At 47.6% G+C, this 22,321-nt stretch overlaps 1 protein-coding gene and 1 non-coding gene across 19 annotated transcripts in view; one reads left to right on the top strand and one right to left on the bottom strand.

Moving 5' to 3' along the window:
- Window positions 1-22,321, bottom strand: part of EphR (Eph receptor tyrosine kinase) — a 77,106-nt gene extending 54,785 nt beyond the window's left edge. For 6 of the 18 annotated variants that reach the window (XM_006565587.3, XM_006565591.3, XM_006565589.3 and 3 more), the window contains exon 1: window positions 21,276-22,319. The gene's annotated coding sequence lies outside the window, so the exon portion shown is untranslated. Of the gene's footprint in view, window positions 1-21,275 lie in introns of all 18 variants that reach the window. The other 12 variants (XM_006565593.3, XM_006565599.3, XM_006565595.3 and 9 more) reach the window with 6 other exon arrangements.
- Mir3790 (microRNA 3790) lies at window positions 8,420-8,517 on the top strand. Its single transcript, NR_039489.1, has one exon. It is a non-coding gene; the product is annotated as a microRNA 3790 (primary transcript).

Here is a 22,321-nt window from a genome sequence, read left to right as displayed (position 1 = left end):
CGTCCTTCTCCTCCTTCCTTCTTTCCTCTCTCTGGCCACGTTAGAAATCCACGTAGTGCCTCTTTTCACCAGCCTCGCTCTTTCAACTTTTTGACAAGAACCGGTAGCAATTGCCGAAAACAGTTTCGCGTCTCGAGAGAGAGAGAGAGAGGAGGAGAGAGGGAGCGAAGAGAAGAAACGACGAGGCCTGTCGAGGAAGAGCGGCAGCTTTCAAGGGGGAGGGAGGAGGTTTGGTATATATCTTGCCTTCCTTTGATAAGCCACGATTTCTCATTTTTTTTTTTTCCCTCTCCTCTTCTTGCCTCCTTTTTTTACTTTCGACTTCCTTCGAAGCAGATGTAAACACGACGAGGATCGTCTAGCAGCTCGGGTCGCTACCACTCCGGAGGTGGTTGGCCACCTTCTTCAGCGTGCAAAGGCCTCGCTCGCTTTTTCCTATTCTCTCCCAGCGTAGACTTCCTTTCCTTCCGAGTGCCCGCTCACGATGGATCCCGCCAAATTGCAGATTTCGGCAGAAGGCTTCGCCCCCTCGAGAGGCTCGTGAAAATTTTAAGCCGTCTCTCTAATAGCACTTGAACAGGTGCAACCGTGGTAGACACTGGTACACAATCGTTCGCCACTGCGCCTCTAACGAGCACTTCTTCCTCCCGCCGATGGCATTATAAAACGTCCTTTGAACTTTCGAACGAAGCGGGTGGAAAGAGAGAGAGAGAGAGAGATCGAAACATCGATATTTAAAATTTTAATCCAAACCCGAAACCTTATCCCCCTCGATATTCCTATATATATACCGGTCAACGCTCGTCGATCTCGTCGTAAAATACGGCGCGAATATTTCAACTCCTTTTCGACTGCTGGTCGTAAATCCTGACCCGGGCTTGTTTTCGTTTTCTTTCTACTCGGGGGAGAATGAAATTCCTCCTCCTTCGATGACGTTTCGACGAAAGGAAAGCGACCACCCTCTTCCTACAATTCCCTTCCCCTCTTCCTCTCATTTTTCCTCTCCCATCCGTTTCACCACTCCGATTCTTCCCAAGTTTCGTTCTCTTCTCTTCTCGCGTCATTGGGTTCCGCGACCGCCTCGGGACAAATTCTATTTCCGGTCGAATTTAAGACCCTCCGGAATATACGGATTTATTTCACGGCTGCACTCACGCTGGAGACGAGCGGTAAGCACGGTGGATAGGGGGAGGAGGGAGCAAAGAACGGGGAGAGGATGGAGGATAGCAGAGGGTGAGGGAGGAGATTTTACTTGGGATCCGAGGAGACTCGTAAACGTAACAAAGGAGAGAGAGACGTATAGTTCGGAGGAGGAGGAGGGGGAAGGGGAAAAAAAGGAGAAGAAAAAAGGAATATATAGAACGGAAGATGGAAACGAGGGAGGAGAGAAAGTTATACACTCGAAATTATTATACCTTGGGCGATCGCTTTTTTTTTCTTTTTTTTTATTTTCCAACTTTTTCTTTTGATCGTGGTTCGAAAGATCCAGATCCATGGATTTGTCCGCGACAAATTCTATTTCCGTTCCGTTAGAATGCGGAGAAGATCGTGCAGGGAGATCGCGTCCAGATTTATTTCTCAAGGATTTTCGTCGAATCTTCCTTTTATTCACGCGTTGTTGCGCAACCATCGAATTTAAAAACACCCCTTTCGATTTAGAACCTCCCCTTTTTCCTCCTAAACTCTCCTCCTCTCGTTTCCTCGAAAAAAGATGATGAGAATAATGGAATCCATTCATTCTTTTCCCGCCAACCTAATAATTAAAAACGATAAGATATTTTCGCCCTGCTCAACATCAATTCGCGCTACGAAAATACAGGGGTCGAACTCGAGTCTTCCTCCCCATCGTACGGATAAACAAACAAGCTTCGCTCGATATTTGGCAACGTTTGCGTCGTTTCCATCCCGTCCACCCACTCGTTCGTTTCGCGTCGTTGCGAAATACGCAGCGCGAAAATCGCATAAGCGTTTGATTGACCGGGCTCGTCGTCGTTTCTCGCGAGACCCGAGATTTCGCAACCGGGTGAAAGTGAGCCGCGGCCAACTCCGCGCGCAACCGAGTCGCGCATCGAGATCGAGCGTCGATCCAACCAGCTTTAATTAACGGGGCGCGCGTTTAGAGCCGTTTGGATAATTAATAACTCGAAGAAGAGATTCTCTTTTCTTTCGTTTTCCCGATCGGATGGGTGATGGTGTTTGCTGAAACAACTATCTTTTAAACATTCTTTTAAACATTTCGTTGAAAATATCTCTTCTCTATTCTTCCTTTCTCGACCGATCGGTTGCGGAGATTAAACTCTTCGATTTTCTATCAGGAAGGGATCACGAGAGAAAATTGCCGGTTCAACGTGTATCTGTAAACGATAGCTGCGAAATCGTGCAGCTAATACGCGAGGAAAGGAAATGGACGCTTAACGGACTCGTTCATACGTACGAGAAGAAAAGAAGGAAATTCTAATATCCACGTTCCTCCTCAGGGGGATATCATCTCCCTTCACCGATAAACGGAATTTTTCGTTTATTCTTCTTTTCCTTCTCGCGCCTTCTCTTCCTATCTTCTCGAAGGGAAAAAGGGGGGAGAAGAAGCGCGCGAAATTCGAGTTATCGGAATTCGAAGAAATTCGTACAATACAGCGAGAGGAAACGAACACGGTTATCGGATATTGTATTCCAACGAGGCGAGTTACGGTCTCGAGTTATGATAAACCTAATGGTGTATCCTTCACCCCTCCCCTCTCTCCTCGAATCCATCGGGATGATCGGTCACGCGATCCTTCCTTCCTTCCTTCCTTCCTTCCTCTCTTTTTCTTCCTCTCGAGAGAAAGCGATTTACTTTTCCTTTCTTTTTTTCGCTCCTCGTTATCGAGTTTTCGCCATTTCTCGTAATGGAAGGGCGGAGGATAAGAGGAGCGATAGACACACAAGACACGCTAATGGTGATTCCTCTCCTCTCCTCCGTTATCGAGGGCGAGCGAGACGATCGCATGCGTCAAAATAGTTCCACCATTAGTGTCCTGTCGCCTTCCGCTCGGCGCGGGAGAAGAAGAACAAAGAGAGAAGAAACGGCGGTGGTTTGCGTGAAACGGCGGTGGTCGTAATTTATACGCCTCTAATCTGGACGATAAGCTGTTGGTCGTTCGCGCCTAGGGGCCCCCGTGCGTTAAACGCGTTTTCCATCGGGAAAGGAAGGAAGAGGAGGAGGAGGAGGAGGAGGAAGGTAAGAAAGCGTGGGTGATATATTCGTGTCTTTTGCGGCAATAACGGCTCTCGGTCGAGAGTCTCGCGTGCCTCGTAACTTTCCTAGCGGCCTAACCCCTATATTTCAACGAGGGTTGCCCAAACTTCCCTCCCTCCTAGGCCGCCGCTACGTAGAGGCACGCTCCTCTGCGAGAGGGCCATATGGCTTTCGTTTCCTCCCGCTCGAGTTATCTTTCTTTTTCTTCTCCTTCTTCTTCTTTCCTTTTTTTCCCCTCGCGGCATTCGGAACCTCGCGGATCTTTCTTTCGCTCTATATTTGGAACGAGCGGATAACTTCCTCCTCCGAATACCGAGCTAGACCACCCCGAGCAGTTGGCCAACGTCGTTATACTCCGTTTATCGCCAGGTCCAATGTGTTCTTTCTCTTTTTTTTTCCCTTTAAAGACTGACATTAATAATATCGGGGGAGAGAGAGGAACGGATGTTAGGATCGAATTTTAATCCTTTTCGAGTGGAGAGATTCGAAAGTTATCTAACAGATCTTCACGCGTTGTTTCTTTTATCTTATAGAAGGATTTCTATTATTTATTCTCATTCCTTTTATTACTGGAATTATTCTTTCTTTTTTTTTTGACAGTTCTTGTATATTTTTGTTTGTGAATCTAATTTTCTTCCCTTCCGTTTATTTTATCCTCGTCTTCCCTTCTTTTCATTCCCTTTCCTTTAAACTTTCTTTCCTTTTTTTCTTCAAAATTCGCTAGAGTACAAGACGTCAATTAATAACAGTTACGCGGTTCAATTTACCAAGGATCTCGCAGACAGGATACCTCGCTACGATCCAACATTCCAATAAACCGAATTCCTTAACCGAAAACTTTTCGTCGTCGTATATATATATATATATACACCGGTGGATGCCGATAAAAGCGAGTCTATCCCCCCTCTCGCTTTTTTAATTAACCTTGGAAATATTAAATGTTTAAAGTTAAATTGCGCGTGTACGAAACAAAAGGTGGAGAGGGGTCGTCTGCCCTCCCTCTCCCCTTACGATAACGAAACTACTCGCTTTATAATTCCAATAAGCACGAACTAGTGGATAGTTTCTCGACTGGAAAGTTTCAAGCTTTCAAGCTTCCCTGCTAGTTATCCATATCACGCTATCGAAATCATCTCTCATCCTTCCTTCCAGAGAATTCGAAGAAGAAAGAAAGGAAACGATTCGTTCTGGGATGGTGGCTTCCGGATTACCTTCCCTTTCTTTCTTTCGTTGGTGGTTTTCTTTTTCGTCCCCTCCTCCGCATTTTTGCGCAGATCAGACGCAGCGGCATTCTGATTTGAAGAAAGGGGAGGAGGGTAGGGTAGCGCGTCCCACATGACATATGGACGCTCCCTGCAACCACGTTTTCCCGAGATCCCTTCGGGATATACACAGGATGTATTTCGCTGACCAGATATACACACAGATACAGTTGCTCTCCCTTCCCCCGACTTTGCTCGCGCGTCGTACGCGGGATATTTTTCCCAGGAAGAAAAGGACGGATGGACAGTTGGATGGAGAGAATTACAAAAGGGTCGAGGGATCTGAAAGGGATGCTTAGGAATCGAGATCGTCCGCGATAATCTCCTTAAAAAAGGAAAAAAAAAAAAAAGAAACGGAAAGAAGAAGAAAAGGAAAAATCCAAGGGGAAGGGAATCCTATACGCGCGAAAACTTTGAATTTTTGAGATAAACAGAGAGAATCGCATTTGACAAAGGGATCGCGAATCGATTTCGATTCGCGGAATTTTAATAGCTTGGCCCCCGAATGAAACGGCGATGCAAATTCGTATTCCCGCGATTTTTCAATAAAAATTTCATTTGGAATACCGGCGGCTATAGAAGAGGGAGGGGAGGAGGTGGGCAGTTCTCAAAGCAAGCCGCGGTCGATAAAGCAACTCGGCGTGCAAATATGCGGCGCGAGATTGGGCCGGCGAAACAAAGGGTGGAGAAAAAGGAGGACGGTTAATGACGGGTCTGTCTCTCGTTCATTAGACGATATCGTGTCTATATGTCTCTCTATCCGAATCTCTACGAGGGAAAAGGGGGGAAGGAAACGGGGAAGGACGACGTTTTCCGCAAACGGCACCCACGACGAGTGTCCACGAGGGAGGAGAGGAGATTGGTGGACGGCGAAGGGGATCCCACGGACGCGATCCCAGAGGAAGCAAAGGCAGCATGGGGTTTCCGCCCGCAGCCCCATGCACGCCGATCCACAATGGGGGAAATGCTCGTCCCGTTAACGAGCAACGAGTTCGTTAGTCCCCGCTCTGATCGTTCGTACTTCGGGGTCAAGTTGGACCGCGTCGCTCTACAAGGTGACACCTTCGTCCCCCTCCTCTTCTTCTCCGATCTGCGCGTGGAAAGACGAACTGAATCTCCTTGAATCAGCGCGGAACGCGTGAGGACGTTCGCCTTGGGATTCCAAGCAGGAGAGTTGCGACTACGTCTAAGTAATTCTAACTTGAAAAGGAAGAAAGCAAGAGAACTCTCGTACGATCGAAGTGACAAACCTTCCACGTATTTGCCATTTTATTTGCCATAATTTTCTCCAAGGTGACCTCTCCTCATCATCTCTCGAACGTTTGTCCGTTCGACGGAGATGATCGAGGCGACTTCCGGTGATCAACGACTCCTCGGATCAACGAACCCTGCCGCGAACGAAACGCAACGGGGGAAAGAGTTGGGATTAGAAATTCTTGGGAGAAGAGCGTCACGCGTCCGTTTCTAGGTCGGGAATTGTGAGAACATGCGCGAGGCGAACAGACTTGATCGCCGAAGGACATATAGTCGGTAGAACGTGAATAGATGATTAATCCTCCAGGAATGAAAGAGAGAAAGACAGACTATATACATAGTGTAAAGCAATGGTGCAAGTATCTCGCGCTATATACGCCTCTCTCGAAGGCCTTTCGGTTTTCAATTAAACTCACCGCAGAGTGGTCCCCGGCAAAGGGGACTTTCACCTCGGATAAGACGCCGTTGTCGGCAAGATCGCAGAGTTGGCCGGCCAACTTTCACTCGTCGTCGTCGCCCGCCTCGCCCGAGCCGTCGTTTGTCGTTTCTCTCGAGGAAGAAGACATCGGGGAATTCCTTCCGACCAACGCTTATCTCCAGGCTACCGATCTACCAAAGAGAGGGGGGGAGAAAGAGACGGGAGAAGGTTGTAATTCGATCGTTATTCGACTCGAGTCCGAGTGGACGACTCGAATTATCATTATTATTATTATAACGCAAACTGCATACGTCGCTTTGTCAGTAGATCTATGCGCATCTCTCTCTCTCTATATAATATTTTCTTCGTCGTATTCAGGGGGGGAGGCACGTAATTCTCGTCACGGTCCGCGTTTCCGCGTATTCGGCCCGATCTAACTATAGCATCGCGCGGCGTTATGTCATTTTCTTCTTGAGAGAGGAGAAGAAAGAGAAAAAAATGGGAAAGCACGGAAGATACGTCGACGAAACATACGTGCTCGGAATTACGAGCACCTTCCATCAGCGGCCGAAACAACGGAGGAGGAGGAGGAGAAAAGCCGTTTGTTGTATCGCACGCTTGTCCCTCCTTCCTACTCCTCTTTCGCTCGTGACGCCACCTGCCAGCCTCGCGGCAGCCAGTTTATATTTAGTTTCCCGAGTTTGGAAAACTCTTAATGGATTCTTAATGACCCTGGGAGGAGCGCGGACGGATGCTGGACGAGGAAGACGAGGAGCGGACGCGACGGACGCGGAGGAAAGCAACAGCTGATACACCTCCTCTCCCTTCTTACTCGTTCCTCCTCGCACGACTGATGGCGATGGCGATTACCAGCTCGGGGAGGAATCCACGATTTCCAGCGTTTCACGCTCGATTTTCAACGGTGGAGAAACGGTTGGATCGTTGCGAGTCAATTTCTTCTGACTCTCTTAATCTCTCTCCCTCTCTCTCTCTCGAGAAAGAAGAACGTTTTTTCTCGCGAACGTCGCGGTTGCGAGATAACAAGAGAGGAGGAGGAGGAGGATGGAGAGAAAAAAAAACGATTAACGAGATCCCACCCCCTTTCCATTCGGGAAACGAACCCCGACTCCAAGTAACTCCAAGTAACTCGAAGCCAGAAAAACTTGGTATTAATTCTAATGGGGCGATATTTTATCGGGATAAAGCTGTCATTCGAGAGGAGGACATTCGTTATAATCTCGAGGCCGGAAGAGAGATTACCGTCTACTTTGCTCGCGTCTTCGTCCCAACTCGAGATCCTCTCCACCACCTTCAACCACCGCCATATCTCCTCTCCTCCCGCCACCCGAGCGGGCGATCCCACTTAAGACGATAATGAAGATCGACGGAATTTCCCACGTAATCTTTTCATCGATGAAAAATCCTCTCGCGCCGTGATAAATGTCGCGATAAATATTTAACGACGAATTTTTTCGCTCGTCGACCTCGAGAAAGAAAGAGAGAGAGAGAGAGGGCATTTTTCCGTGGAAAAGGAAGCGGAAAGGGGACGGAATAAGAGAGGGAAAAAGGTTTTCCTCGAGTCTATCGAGGCGTTATCCGATCCCTTCTCCTCTCCCTCGATTGGCATCGATTTGCGTCGGAATACGCGGGCCATCGGTGTCGATGCGGAGTCGATAAAAAAAGGAGGGGTGGAAAGAGAGAGAGAGAGAGAGAAAAAATATTGGAGCCACGAGTGGAACGCGGAGATAGAACGGGAGGGGGGGAAGGGCGTGCGGTTATAACCGCGCAACTCAACCGCTTAAATAATGTCGAGCGACCAACGAGGCGTAATTCACGTCGGACGAGCTATCGGTCCCGATATTTCCTCCCTCCGTCGAGGAGGAGCCGAAAAAAAAAAAGGAAAAAAGGAAAAAAGGACGAGGAGGAATCCTGAAGCGAAAGGGTGGAAGGGGGGAGGGATCGATCACGCAATTATTGGAAATGCAACGATCGGTGCCGCTGCGCCAATCAACCCCGATGCATCCAGCCCCCGTAGTATTACCGAGTTTCGTCGTCGCGTCTGGAAATAATTTAACGAATAATCCGTCCTCCCCCTCCCTCCCTTCGACGCTTTACGCTTTCGCACATGCAGAAAAAAGCGGCCTCGAGTTAAGTTAATTTTACGAAACACGCGAATTTATTTCTCTGTTCGTGGACACAGGCTCGTTAAAATCGTCGAGGTATCGTCGAAATGATTATTCGTTCGGGTTGAGAAAGCGATTAAGCGATCGAGGAGTCTGGGCGGTGAGAAAAATCTGCCAAGACGCTTGGTTACGTTGAAGAGGAAGAGAGAGGGAGGATCGCGATCCTTGGGATAAATTGGATCGTCTGGGGATCGCTACAGTCGCGGCTAAGACGATCCACTGATTTTTAAGAACTCTCAAATTCGAGGAACGCGAGGGATGAAAATAACGACGAGTGGAAACGACGAGACAATAAGCATTTCTATGCAAAACAAATGCACCGGGTAACGAACGGCTTAAGAGTAGATGGAAAAAGAAGAAGGAGGAGAAAAAGTTCGAGTCGAGGAAGGTTTCGATTAACCGGGAAATCGTCATAAAAATGCCGTAACGAAGGAAGGAGGAGGATGGAAGGAGGGAAGAAATCTGGCGAGCCTCCATTCGAGATTGATCGCAGCCTCGAAAGTTCGATACCCAACAACGCGGAATTCGCTCGCCAAGTTTTTCCATTTCCCTCTCCTTTCACCGGTATCGGTGAGAAAATGGTGCGAGCGATCCTTGGAAATCCATAATTCGAGATGGAGGGAAATAGCGGCAACCTTGCTAAGCGGGAGCATCGCGGAGGCCTCGAGGACGAAGGACGTAACGCGGAGAGAGAGAGAGAAAGAGTCCATCGTCTGCACGCTCCGTTTCTCCTCCGAGTCGACCGTAGAACGAAGGACCGAGAGAGCATGTCACGCCAATTACGAGAGACGCCGATGGAGGAAGCAGGAGAGGCCGAGGGAAGAAGAGAGCCGCGCGACAGAAGAAAGAGTTTCGAGAGAAAGAGAGAGATGGGAATGAAAGGAGACCTCGAGAATTCAGGTACACCTAAGTCGGCTCGAGAGAGAGAGAGAGAGAGCAGAGGAACGGATGGAAAAGATGGAAAGAAGGAGGGAAGGAGAAGGCGAGTGGTGTTCCGAGAGACTGGTGGACTCTGCGAGATGGTGGAGCGAAGGAGAGCGAGAAGGAGGGAGGATAAAGAAGAAGAAAGGTGGACCGGGGGAGAGGGTCGGAGGACGAGGAAACGAAAAAAGAAACGATCGAGCTGCTCCCGACTCAGCGGCTCTCATATTTAATGATATACTCCAGCGTGCCAGAGTCCCGCTAATGCACAGACACTACAATACGCCCAACCTCTTTTCTTCTTTCCTTCCACCGACCGACGCTTTTTCCTCTCGTTCCTTCCCCCTCCCCCCCCCCCTCCCCTCCCGATAATGCCTCGGCTCAAAGCCCCTCGCGCTATTCGCGCGATGCGATTTTTCGTGCTCCCCGTTCTCGCCGTTCCGACAACCCGAAAATGTGGAGCGTCGCTTTTGCGTCGTAGACGACATTAGAGATATCGACGCGCGAATATATACAAATACTTTTCGAATTCGGAAATAAATAATATAGAATCGAAGGATATTTACATTTACGTTTAACTCGGATAATTATCGATCGCCTTCGCGGCGAGCGAAACGGCGAGGGAATTAACGATACGTGGCCGAACACAGGGTGGTACTTAAGGCAGAATTAAACGCAAGCTTGGGAAGAAATGAAGTACAAGGGGCCGGCAGGCCGGCCGGTAGCCTTTTTTTGCGGAATTTCGAGTCTACACGGTCACGTTCGAGCGAGCGTGGAGCGTGGCTTACGACAAGGTATAAGGTGCGAGAGAAGACCTTTCGAGTCGCCCTTTTTGCACCGGGCCCTTCTCCTTCTTCCTTCCCTTTTTCGGTCCTACCTCCCCGTAATGGCCTCCACGAATGAATGATCCTGACAATGAAAGCCACTCGGGGCGATAATTAATCGAGCTCTGGGAATAGTAGCCGAACCGACGAGACGTTCGAATTTTTAATTACTGGAAAAATAAACCAGCCTTCCTCCACATCTCTCTCTCTCTCTCTCCCTCTCCTATCCTTTCTTCTTCCTCCTCCTCCTCTTCCTTTCGCCTCCCATCTCTAGCCTTCTCCCAATTAAGGAATCGCCGCTCGACGATGTACCCTTGCACAGGATGCCGGAAACTATGACAAATCGGTCCTTTTAAAATTCCTACGAGACACCCAAAGTAGCGGACTCGTATAAAGCACCAAACTCGTTTTCATTTCGTCCATTTCGGTCTGCCCGCTGAAATAAGGACGAGCGTATATAAATTGAGACGCTCCTTTTCTTCTTCCTCTTCTTCTTCTCCTTCTCCTTTTTCTTTTTCTCTTCTTCTTTTCCTCGTACAACAACAAGGGTACAGTTCCAAGAGGTGGGCATTATAAGCGGCAGATGTTGGCGGATAAATTAAAAATGCACGCGGTAGGGTGAATGGGCGTTCGTGAATCGAGAATGCTGCGGTGGAAACCCGTCGTTTTCAAAGGTTCGCGATATTTACGGGCCCGTTAAAATATTTAGATACGCGAGAAATAAAGAGGGAGGGGAAAGGGAGAAAAGGATAGAGGAAGAAGAAGAAGAAGAAGAGCCTCGAAATCGCGAATATTCGAGGATCCAACGAGGCTAACATGTTTGGCCCGCGGCTACGGGAGGAAGAAGCGGGCGGGGATAAGGGGGATACGAGGATCTCGGTCCGCCGATTATTCGGACTCGGTCCCTTCTTTTAACCGAGGAGAAGCGTGGCGAGTCGACGAAAAAGGAAAGTAATTGTAACGCGTTGTACGGGCTACACGAGAGTGCACTTTGGGGTTGGAATTTCGAAAATAGACCGAGTCATCCGGGAGTGATCGCGTATACACGTACACGCTTCGAATTGCCGCCTCTGGTCACAAATACGGGAGGAGCGTGTTCCCACCGTGTCCCACGAGTGCTGTAAAAGTTACTTTTAACGCGTATCCGTCCCGAAACGACCGCGATATCACACGGAAAACCGGAAAATCGAGGAATAAATCGTGAGGGAAAAAAAAGAGGAAATCTCTCCTCCTCTTTTTTTTTACGCGACACGGGAGAAATCTTTGGTCGAAGAAAGGTTAAAGTTCCCTCATGAAAGAATAAGCGAGAATAGTGTATCTCTCTCTCTCTCTCTCTGTTTCGCGTTTCTCTTCTACGAAATTCTCCTCTTTTCTTCATTAGACTAAGAGTGAAAGTAGAGAACGAAACTGGTCGGAAAGGCCGCGGATATATCGTCGAAGTCGTAACTCGTAACTCGTCGTTGCGATCGCGGTTACGGCTCGGAGCGCCGCCGGTCGGGTGCAGTTTTTACGACTTCACCGAGACTTTTACGAGTGGCGCGTTACTCCACCCGCCCCACCCCTCTACATTTTTCCTCCTGCTCGCGCCCCGCCGTTTGTTTTCCTTCTAAACGTTCCACAGCCACGCATCTATCCACGAATCTATCTCCGCGACAGGCGTCTCGATATATATATTTATTTATTTATTCGTTTACTCGACACGCCTCTTTTATTTCCGAATCGAACGAAATCTCAATCTGCCGCTGTTCGATCCATTCGTTCCAATAACGCGATCGATGGATGGAAAAAGGACTTGTTTCTTCATAAATTCATTACGAATAATTACGGATTATTTCCAATCGACCGCCATTCTATTTTAAGAGGATTAACCTGGAAGAATCTTGGACGTTTAAATCCGGCGTTGTTTATCGCGAGAGAATACGTATATCGGCGATTAGAACGATGACGTTAAAAAAGATTTTGCTCGCGGTTTAGGGGGACAGAAAGAGAGAGAGAGGGAGAGAAGGAGAACGTTTACGTATATATAGATATATATTTATATATATATATATGTGCGGTTTGCATCGGAAACTCGCTTTTACGTTTATTTATTTAAACAACACGCTCTCTTCCTCCCTCCCCGTATCCCAATTTTGCCGCGACAATGGGAGGAGGCAAAGCGAAATATTTGGAGAATTTCCGGGGCAATCCACTATACCCCCGTGCGTGCGAACACGGGTAAAATAATATTTGCATGTTTGTTGGTTTATCCGGCAACATTAGGGCAATGGGGTGTCCCGGCAGGCGCCAGTTACATAAATATCGCGAATAACCATGGACCAGTTTCACAAGCGCAGAAAAATATCACCCCGGTAGGAACCGGTTTCGTTATTTATTCGACCGAGAGTATCCCGACATTTACGTATAATTCAATAATTTCTCGACAAACAACAACTCTCTCTCCCTCCCCCGACAACAACTCGCTCTCTATTTTCTATTTCCATCCTTCCCTCCTACGTGTATATATCCACAAAACTATTGCCCTTATCTCATCCTCGCCTAACCGAAACTGGCGTCGCTGCACGCCGCGCATCGCGATTACGCATCCATCTCCACCTCGCCCCAAACGCGATAAAACGGTAAACGCGAAGAATAGCGTGTGGCTCGCGTGTGACGCGCGCAACACTTTTCACCGAATGTTTTTTCGGCGACCGGCCTCTCTCGCGTGAGAATTCTCTTATTATCGACTTACTTTCTTACGCGCCACCACTTTCGTTCGCGCTTTTCACTCGTCGTTCGAGTTAAGGCTCGTTAAGGTAGAGAAGAGAGAGAAGAGGAGTCTCGTTTCTGAAAAAAGATTCGAAAGCCTCGTTTTCGTTCCACGAAAGACGCGAAAGAGAGGCCTGGAGGGCTGGGCCTCGGTCGTTCAGGATAGTTGGAGAGACGCGAGAAGAGAGACGGCGCTGCGCATTATCGCGTCCGAGAAGAAGCGTGTGGTAGAATCGCGGTCGCCCCGGGACAGGAAGAGGGCTTGTGTGGAAGACACGCGTAACTATACGGGGACACCGGTTACAATGGCGCTACTTTACATACGAAATTACAGCCCAACGCGTGACACGTATATCTCTCTCTCTATGCACGACGTTGTCATTACGTTTATTATTAGGTCCCGCTCGTTTTACCACGGGGCCACGATACATACCCACGTACAAATTATTACTTGCCGCGTAACCGACACCCCTGCCCCCCCCTCGTCTAAATCCTCATCCCCCCCTAAACTCCTTCGCTCGAATCGAGGCCTCGATCGAAGCGGCTTTTACTTTTCGTCCAATCTCGAATGGGAAAGCATCTCGAGGAGGAAATTTTTTTTCCACGATCGGATTGATTTTTAAACCCCCGTGACGCGAGCTTTCTAAAAAAAGAAGGAACTAAGAGAGAAGGAAGAAACAAAACGAAAGAAAGAAAGAAAGAAAGGAGCGGAGTTGGAGGGGCGGCGATTATTATACCGGTCGGCTCGTGACGAGGAACCGCTTGCAACGTACCACTCGGCCGATATCCGGTTGATCCGCTGGCATTGGCAGGCCTGGAAATATCCAGGGGCACTTAGCGCTATCTACAAAGGCTAATGTAGCCGCCTGATAGGAGGAGGAAGGTAGACGTGCCCTCTGTATATATCCTGCCAGCGAACGAGAAGAACCAGAAGGGAGAGGAGGGGGGGAGAACGTACACACGCACGCGGCACACATTCACCTATGCACGCTCCTGATTTCTCAATCTTCCTCGAACGGAGAGAAAGAGAGAGAGAGAGAGAGATTCTTTCGAGCTCCCGTTTTATTTCGAAAAAGAAATTTTTCCCGATAATAAAGCGAACGATTACACAAATGTCGTCGTCCCGTTTCGAATACCATCGTATCGGAAATCAAGTCGTAGAGATCTTTATCCCGATGAATTTTTCCCGAGATTTGATCGAATAATTTACAAGGCATAAATCGTATTCCCGAGCATTCCAATTTTTATTGCCCTCGTCCGATGTTAACATTTACGAAGGTTTTTCCATCGTAAAAATAAAAAAAGAAACGAGAGATATAAATCACGAAGGTTAAACGAAGCAATCGTTTATCCTTTTCCTCAAAGCTACGGATAATAATTACGAACCGAAGGCGAGCTACTACTATTTCCATTCACCTTCCCCTTTTTCGTTTCCCCGACTGCGAAATCTTACTCGACCACGTTCGGTTGGCGGTAAGAGGAGAGGGCGCCACCGTTTCGCTTCCGTATCGCGATCACATTCGACTTTATCGGAGGGTTAAGGGAAAGCGGGTGCTGCAACAGCTTCCAATCGTCTTTTGACTTAACCCACTTGTCCATGTAGCTTGCGGCCCACACGGGGCAAGGAGAAGAACAAAGAGAACGGGATATATATATATATATATATATATATATATATATATACATAGGATTGATCCCGGTGAATCCAATTGTGCTCCGCGAGATTCTTTCGCTCCTTATCTGTCGTGACGTTGATAATGAATATAGATAAAGGCCCGGCTGTCCCGTAATACCGTTTCTCGGTATTATTAACGCGCTATCTACTCGGCGGAATACAGAATTGAATCATCGCCGCTTCTAAGAACGGCGAAACGAGCAACGGGCCGACGATAACGATCGAAAGGTTGAGAAAATGATCGATCGGTCGTCGAAGGTGAAAAGGATGAAAATGGATAGATTCGAATTTTTAAATACAGAAATCGAAGCGCAGGGAGGTTGCGCTTCCTCCAATTCTCTTCCTCCGTCTTTTCGGTCGTCTTTGAATTCGGTCCAGGGGTGTGAATTGGGGAAGATCGGAGGTGGCCAGGTGTCCCGCGGCTCTCACAAAACTCCGAGAGAAGCCACGAGCTCCTCAGAAAACAGAAAATCGTGGTGAAAAGAGATTTTCTCCTCTCTGGGGCGTACAAAGGACGAGAAGAAATTTGTCAGGGGGTTGTTTGCGCGACACCCCCTCTCCGCTTTTGAAACCGAAACCATAGATTCGTTAAACTTTTACCGTGAAATTTGTCATTTCCTCGAGAGGAAAAAAGAGAAAATGGAATCGGCCTCGAAAGATCCCATCTTTCGCCTTCTTCTTCTTCTTCTTCTTTCTTCTCTGTCCCTGTTCCGCTTCGATTTTCGATCGAGTGCCTCGGGCAAATTAATTCGGCCGTTTTTGTTTCGCGGGAACGAAAGAGTTGGCGGGTCGATATCGAGACTCGATATCGATAGCGGTTTCCTCGAATCGAGGAATACGAACGAGGAGAAAAGAGAGAGAGAGAGAGAGGGACGTGTGACGAACGTGTTTTTCGCGGCAGCTGTTCACACGTCAAATATTTATCCGAAGATTCAAAGATCCGGCAAACTACGCGTTGGAATAAAAGAAGGAGGAATCTCTTTCTCTCTCTCCCCCGATTCTTTCGAAAGGCGGTGCAGCGGCCGAAGATCCCGAGGGCAAACACCAGGTTTTTCTACCGCGCCCGTTTTCGATTAAAACGGATCCGTCAATCCTCGAATTTCCTTTCTTTCGAGAGAGAGAGAGAAAAGAAGACGGAAATTGGAAAGGCAACCGATCGTTAGCCGAGTGCAAATAAAGCGGTCGATGAAGGACGGATCGTTTTGCTTCGCCTAGGAAAGGATCGAGCGAAAACGGAGCGAACGTCCTTCGTTCCTCTCTTCTTTCTCTATCGAGATATTTCGGCGAGCGAAAGAGAAAGAGAGGAAAGTATGAAATCTCCAAGTCGCGAAAAAGATAGAAAGGATGGAAAAAGGTGGTAAGAGATTAATCGCAGGTGGCTCGTAGCCGACGAGGTGGAGATTAACCTCGACCCGAATCTTTTGATCCTCTCCGCGAGATAACCGTTCTTCTTCGTGGCGAGCTCGGGAAGAGAAGCGAGGAGAAGCACCAGTTCTAACGGTTCCCGTCCTCCAACCGTTCTCTCCATCTCGGAATCCGAAACTGGCGAAAACGAGGCTGCTGATCGAGTCGACGAAAGAAAGGAAAGAAAAACAGTTGGGAAAAATAATTAGGTTGAATGTTTCTTCGAGGCTTATATATTCGGAAGGAGGGAAAAAGAATCAATGCCGGTGGAAATCATTAATTCGAGCGTGTCGAAGCCAAGTCGAGAATACAGTCGAGCTCGATACAGGGCCGGGTAAAAGGGTCTCTCTCTCTCTCTTTCCCTCTCTCTCGCTCTTTCGTCGTTCCTTTGATCGCGCACAAAAAAATGTCCCTTTGTCTCGAGCCACAATGCGAACCAGCCTTTCTTTTCGACCGGACCAACCTAACCTGTACTTTACGGCTTTTTCGAATGAAATTGGCCCGACCGGCTACGTTTTGTCGTCCACGAATCCTCTACGTATCTCGAGTGTCTCTCCCAGGTGACGGGGCCGAAACCGAATCGTTTCATCCTTTCCCCGTTTTATCCCTTATATTCCCCGCATTGCGGCCTTCCTGACCTTAAAACCTTAAACCTCCCTCCCTTCCGGATCGATGTCGTTAATTGCCGATTATTATTGCACGGAGTAAATTTATCTTTGGATTTGCGTGAAAGAAACACGAACGTATTTCGTAGACACGCTTGCTCAATCGAGATCCAATGCACGCTCGCGCATACCAGTTCGGGTACATTCTTAGCGAAGAACAAGAAGAAGAAGAAGGAGGAGGAGAAGGAGGGGGGAATACGCGTCGATGGAGAGGAGAAGATGAAGGAAAAAGTGGGAAAGGAGGGGAGGGTAAAGGACGATGAAGCAGAAGAAGAAGAAGAAGAAGAATCGGACAGGGCGGAACACAATGGGGCGAAAACCGGAAAGAGGTACGCCCACTTCCCAAAAAAATGGTCCCCCGAATGAAAAGGAAAAAACGCAGCCATATGTACATCGCTAGCTGCGAAGAAGGTGTGCGCGAGAAAGGGATAGGGATGATGGGGCACGGCCATTGGCCAGATTCCCATGAAACTCGAGCACAGCCGGGGTATAAGGCGAATCTCCATTCACGCTCGCCTGTCAACGAGAAAATAAACTTAAATTCATCGGAGGAGGCCCTCCGCCGCATAATTCGGCCTCCACCGAAATCCTGGTAATTACCGCTATTGTTCTGGCAATTCGCCGGCAGTGCGCGCTAAGCCAGCCACCCGAAAACAATGAGCAACGCGAACATTATACTTTAAATTCCGAATTAGCAGCTGGATGCTGCAACCACTTGCGGGAGAAGAGATCCCTCCGTCGTGTTTCGTTTCTATGAAAAAGAAATTGATTGACAATCGCTCGGATTATAAAATAAAATGAAATCTTACGATTCTTTTCATCGATTTTTATCTCTCTCTTTCTTTCTTTCGGATAGCAATGACCCTCGAGCGACGTTTAAACTATACACGATATCGAATTTATTTGGAGGAGAGAAACGTTTCGGGTCGGTGGAGAATCGCGCGTTAAAAGGGAGCACGTGGCCTATCGTTTAACCGGAATGCGAGGCCACGTGGCTGGACGTCGTCTTACGGGAAAATTCATGAGGCGAAAAAAAGCGTCTCTCCGTTGGGGATTTTCTTCCCGTTAAATGGAACCAAGCTCGATTAAAATCTAGTTTATCGATAAAAACAGGGGGAGAAAGAGAGAAAGAATCGAGGAGACGATAACGATAACGCGATAAATTTCCTGCTCGTTGATCGTAATTTATGCAAACCTGTCAACGCTCGATAAGTTTTTTCTCCACTCTGCGTAAAGTTGGAGGGAACTGGGGCAAAAATAAAACGGAATCAATTTTTCATCTTCGAGCAAGTTTTGGCAAGATCGATTTTTTCGACGATTGCTTCGCTCGTCCTCAAATCGGTGCCGAGTTTTTAATCTCGAGCGGATAGACAACTGGGTCGAAATACCTTTCACCCTTGGCTCGACTCGATATTCAAGTTGAACGATATTTCGAAACGTGTATATAACGAGATATCGTTGTTAATTATCATTATCCTTGCGCATGTCACAGATGTTCTCTCGATTATAATGGCAAGTTTCGTACTTCCGGCCAATTTCGATCATTTTCCTTCTCCATATATATATGATATAAAAATTTACAACCTTCCCTTCCACGAAGTAAATAATGAGATAAAAATCCTATGTAAATGAAATTGCGCAAGGAGGTTTCCTCTTTCGGTACTTCAGTTTTTATTACGGAATTAATAATGTCCGAGAGTGTATTTGTCTGAATATTGCGCGAGTGAAATTTGATACGCGGCCAGAGGTACCATCTTCCATCGAGTACCTACGTACGTACGTATTCCTTTTTTTCTTTCTTTCTTTCTTTCCTTTCCTTCCTCCTCCTCTCTTTTTTTATCTCGAGAACAAGAATTCCGAAGAACGATGGTATTATTCGAGATTGTATCGTGACTAATATGTTCGCGGCGACAAAGTCTGGTGTCCCATTGGGCGAAGCTTAATCAACCAGTTTATTAATTCAACCGGGCGCGCAATTATTAATTCCACGGTGCGCGAGAGGCGAATCAATTTCGAGGTATGTTCCAACGTATGGAAATCGGCGAGCTCATTAACGATTCCGGTAGCGGAGTTACACGTGTGGCGGGTAACTTGTAATTTGTTACGAAAAATATCGGTGTGTCAAGTTTAATGAGAGGAACTCGTTGCGAAATCGATTCTTTTTAAACACAGATACATATATATATATATATATATATACAGGTATTATTCCGCTGGATGGATTGTCGACCGTTATCTATAAATACGCGTGGAATAAAATAAAAAAGAGAAAAAGGAACCGACCTTGCGAACGACGCAATAGTAGGTAACGAAAGATGGGGGCCTGCGTTCCGAAGTATACAACCAGGTAACTCTAGATCCTAGATGCTAGCTGCGAGATTAGCGCAGGAGTAGGAAAACCTGTCCCCCTCCCCTCCATTGTTGGAAACGTAAAGCTCGAGATTCGAATCGGAAGCCACTTGCCAACTCGAAATTTCCAAGGATCCTAGGTTGCGCTTTCGAGAAAGATCGATATCTGTCGCGTCGATAATTTGAAGAAAAAAAAAGGGAGCGAAACGAAGAGAAGGAGGGAGATATAGAGGGTATAGAAGGGAGCAGAAAGAGTTGAGTTCGATTGTTGGGAAACGTGTAACTCGATAGCTCGACAAAGAAATGAGCGCGTACGGGCAAAGGTAGGTACACGTACACGGTAGGTGCAAGTGGTTTTCAAAGGACGAGCCAGGTGGTTGCACTACTTTCACTATTTCCACAGGTCTGGCGCGGCAGACCGCTCGATCGAGCGACGAACGCGTATATCCACAGGGCCGGCGAGAATCGCTTTGTAACACTTTCACGATGCGATTACGCACTAGTGTGTGCGCGCAACCGATGTCTGGATCTGAGCCGCGCGCACGATAACCGCGAATACGCTCGAATAAAACCGGTGATCGTAATTAATCGGTCGAACTTACCGCGAGCTTCTCGAACTTCTGTGCGTACGAATAAACTCGTGATCGCCTCTTCTTGGCGCGCGATCGTTTTCGTCTAACGGTCCAACGATTATCGGCCGGATCTGACGGTGGCACAACCGTGAAGACAAACATCGAGAATTCGTTCTCACGTGGAGGGAAAGAAAGAAAGAAAGAAAGGAGGGAACGTACCGAGAGACCGAGAAACGTTATACCGTGAATTAGCGGCTTTCGAGACGGAACTCGAAATTGAGGCTAATTACTTACTCGAGAATGTCTCCGGTCCTGTACTGAAAAACGAAACGAAACTTTAACGGCGAACACGCTATCGATCATGGCGTTACGTTACACGCCTTATTTATATCTATCTTTCTGCGAGATTATACAAACAAATCGTTCAATCGTGAACGTTAATTGTCGATTCGAAATTGTTAATTAAACGATCCGTAAACCTGTGTCGTCTATCTATGTTCCGCGTAATGCGAATGCGGGGTCGAGTGTAACGAGAAAAGCGAGATTTCTACAATTTCGTCACGTCTGGAAACGTGACAAGCTCGGTAAACCAGGCATTGGGTACCATTCGATCGCGAACAGAGAAACACGTTCTACCTGTGCCAACAGGTAGGAAACCGTAGGGGTTGCTGGCATTTTTCTATCTATGGCCACGTCAATCCCAAATTCCTATTCTCTCTCTCGTTCCGCCAAAATTTATTTATTTATTTTTCCCTACCCTCTCCGTAGAATATAAGTATATTCTTTCCGTGAATACGTTTTCTATACGCGGTATCGTGTTCCCATTTACAATGGAATCTGATTACAGCGCGGAGAAACATGGCGCGTACGCAACAATGTACCCGAACGTGTCGATAACATACCAATTGTGCCAACGCGATAATTTACGATTTCGAAGTTCGTGACTCTTTCGCTCGCGAGATTACGCAAAACGCGAAAGGATATCCCGTTGTTTAGCTCGCCTTCTTCCTCTTCGTCTACCTTTTAGGAGGGCATGATCCATCGTGACCGGTGTTTACCAACGCAAAATATTTACACGAGGAGGCAAGCTCAAACATACCGGTTCACCGATGGCCTGTCATTTTCCGAGTAGTACATGTATGTAACCCGCGTGTACGGGCGAACCACGTTTGGCACGTTTGGGCGCGTGCGAAAGCGCGTGTGTACTCAGTCGACTGGGTATACACGCGTTACCTATGCACACATCGGATATACTCCTCGTATGTGCGTGCGTGTCACTCCGGACTTTCAAATAGTCCACCCTTTCGGATTTATTTGCATAATTATGGAATTGTTAACGGCAAACACACGATGCGCACTTTTTTACGCACGCTCGAAAGAATCTGCAAAGATTCTGAGCCGTAAAAAACCGTGCCTGCCTTACGACATAACCTAATCCGGATCGGTATTGCGTCTCGCTGGCCGCTCTTGCAACGGGGAAGGTAACGCGAATGAAATGGCAAACCTGTTCGAATGGAATCTACGCTCCTGACACAGCATTCTGAGCTTCGACGAATCAATGCCTTTCACTGCGATCGTTAATATCCCGTGTCGCAAGTCGCGAAATAACAAACGCAAAACGAACAGTCCCCCTTATGTTAAGTACTTTCAAACCGTTAAATAATTTTTCGCGTTAAGGATGGATCACGAATGTTGACGCTTCGCTAGATTTTTACGAATCTAGTGAGAATTTTATACGAATTGAAACCAAGCGTCGTGTACTCACCTTAACGATGCGTGCCTACTGTAGCTTCACTTTCCGCTTCAAAATTCCACTTTGCGAACGCGGCAGATTTTCGAGACTGTTTTTCTCCAACGTGAATTGTGTTCCTCGGCTCGAACTCGTGGCTGGAGGCGATACGGACGTTCGATTCGATTCACGGACAAAAGGGGAAAACAACCGAAACGGAGCAAGAAGGTGGGGCGAGAGGGGAAACGATACCGCGAAATGTTCCGTGCTCAAAAACGTCGCGACTGGCGTCGACGCAATTCCGTCGTTAAATTGTTTGTCATGGTCGATAGAGGTACACGGACGAAACCAAGCGCCATTTTATCCCGTGCACTCGCGGCAACGCGAAAGGTGGATGGACGGTGCACCGCGGCGACGGTGATGGTATATTCTTCCCTGACAATTCACGCGTTACCACGTAAAATCGATCCGATTATTGGACTTCTTTCGTCGTAAATTGCGTTCGAAAATGTCGTACACGATGCGAACTCGATATACTCGCGCACTCTGGTTCACCACTTTTTTTTACACAAGTCACTATGAAACTTTATCGCCGGTTGGAGCACTATGACCTCGTGTGATCGTTTTCGCGAGATACGCGTTCCGTTCTGTTTTTCAACTTGCAGCACAGTTTCTTATTTACACGCGAATCACTAAATTACGTGTTCCACGCTCATTCGGTGACGGATAACAGTTTTTTTTTTTTCTCCGAATAGAGAACGCGAGACTCGCCGCGGGTAGAACACATCCGTCGCGTACTGCGAGAGAACACGAACTAACGCGGCGAGCCGAAACGAGCCGAGGTCGCTCGGCTAGTTTCACCGAACCGCTATTCGGCCGTTTTACACCAGCGCCGCCACCGGGGCTGCACCCTTACTGTCCATTTTCCTCCATCGCTTCTTTCCATCTGAAATTTTTGCCTCGTTCACGCCGATCGGTCGTTTCATCGTCCACGTTGTCTCGAATCCATGTCTGATTTTAATCTTCGACTTCTCAACTCGTAGACAAAAACTTGTAAACGGATCCACGACTAAGCGGGGTCA

This window comes from Apis mellifera, linkage group LG14, assembly GCF_003254395.2.
Source record: "Apis mellifera strain DH4 linkage group LG14, Amel_HAv3.1, whole genome shotgun sequence".
NCBI classification, from domain to species: Eukaryota; Metazoa; Arthropoda; class Insecta; order Hymenoptera; family Apidae; genus Apis; species Apis mellifera.
This window is presented reverse-complemented; position numbering and strand designations above follow the sequence as displayed.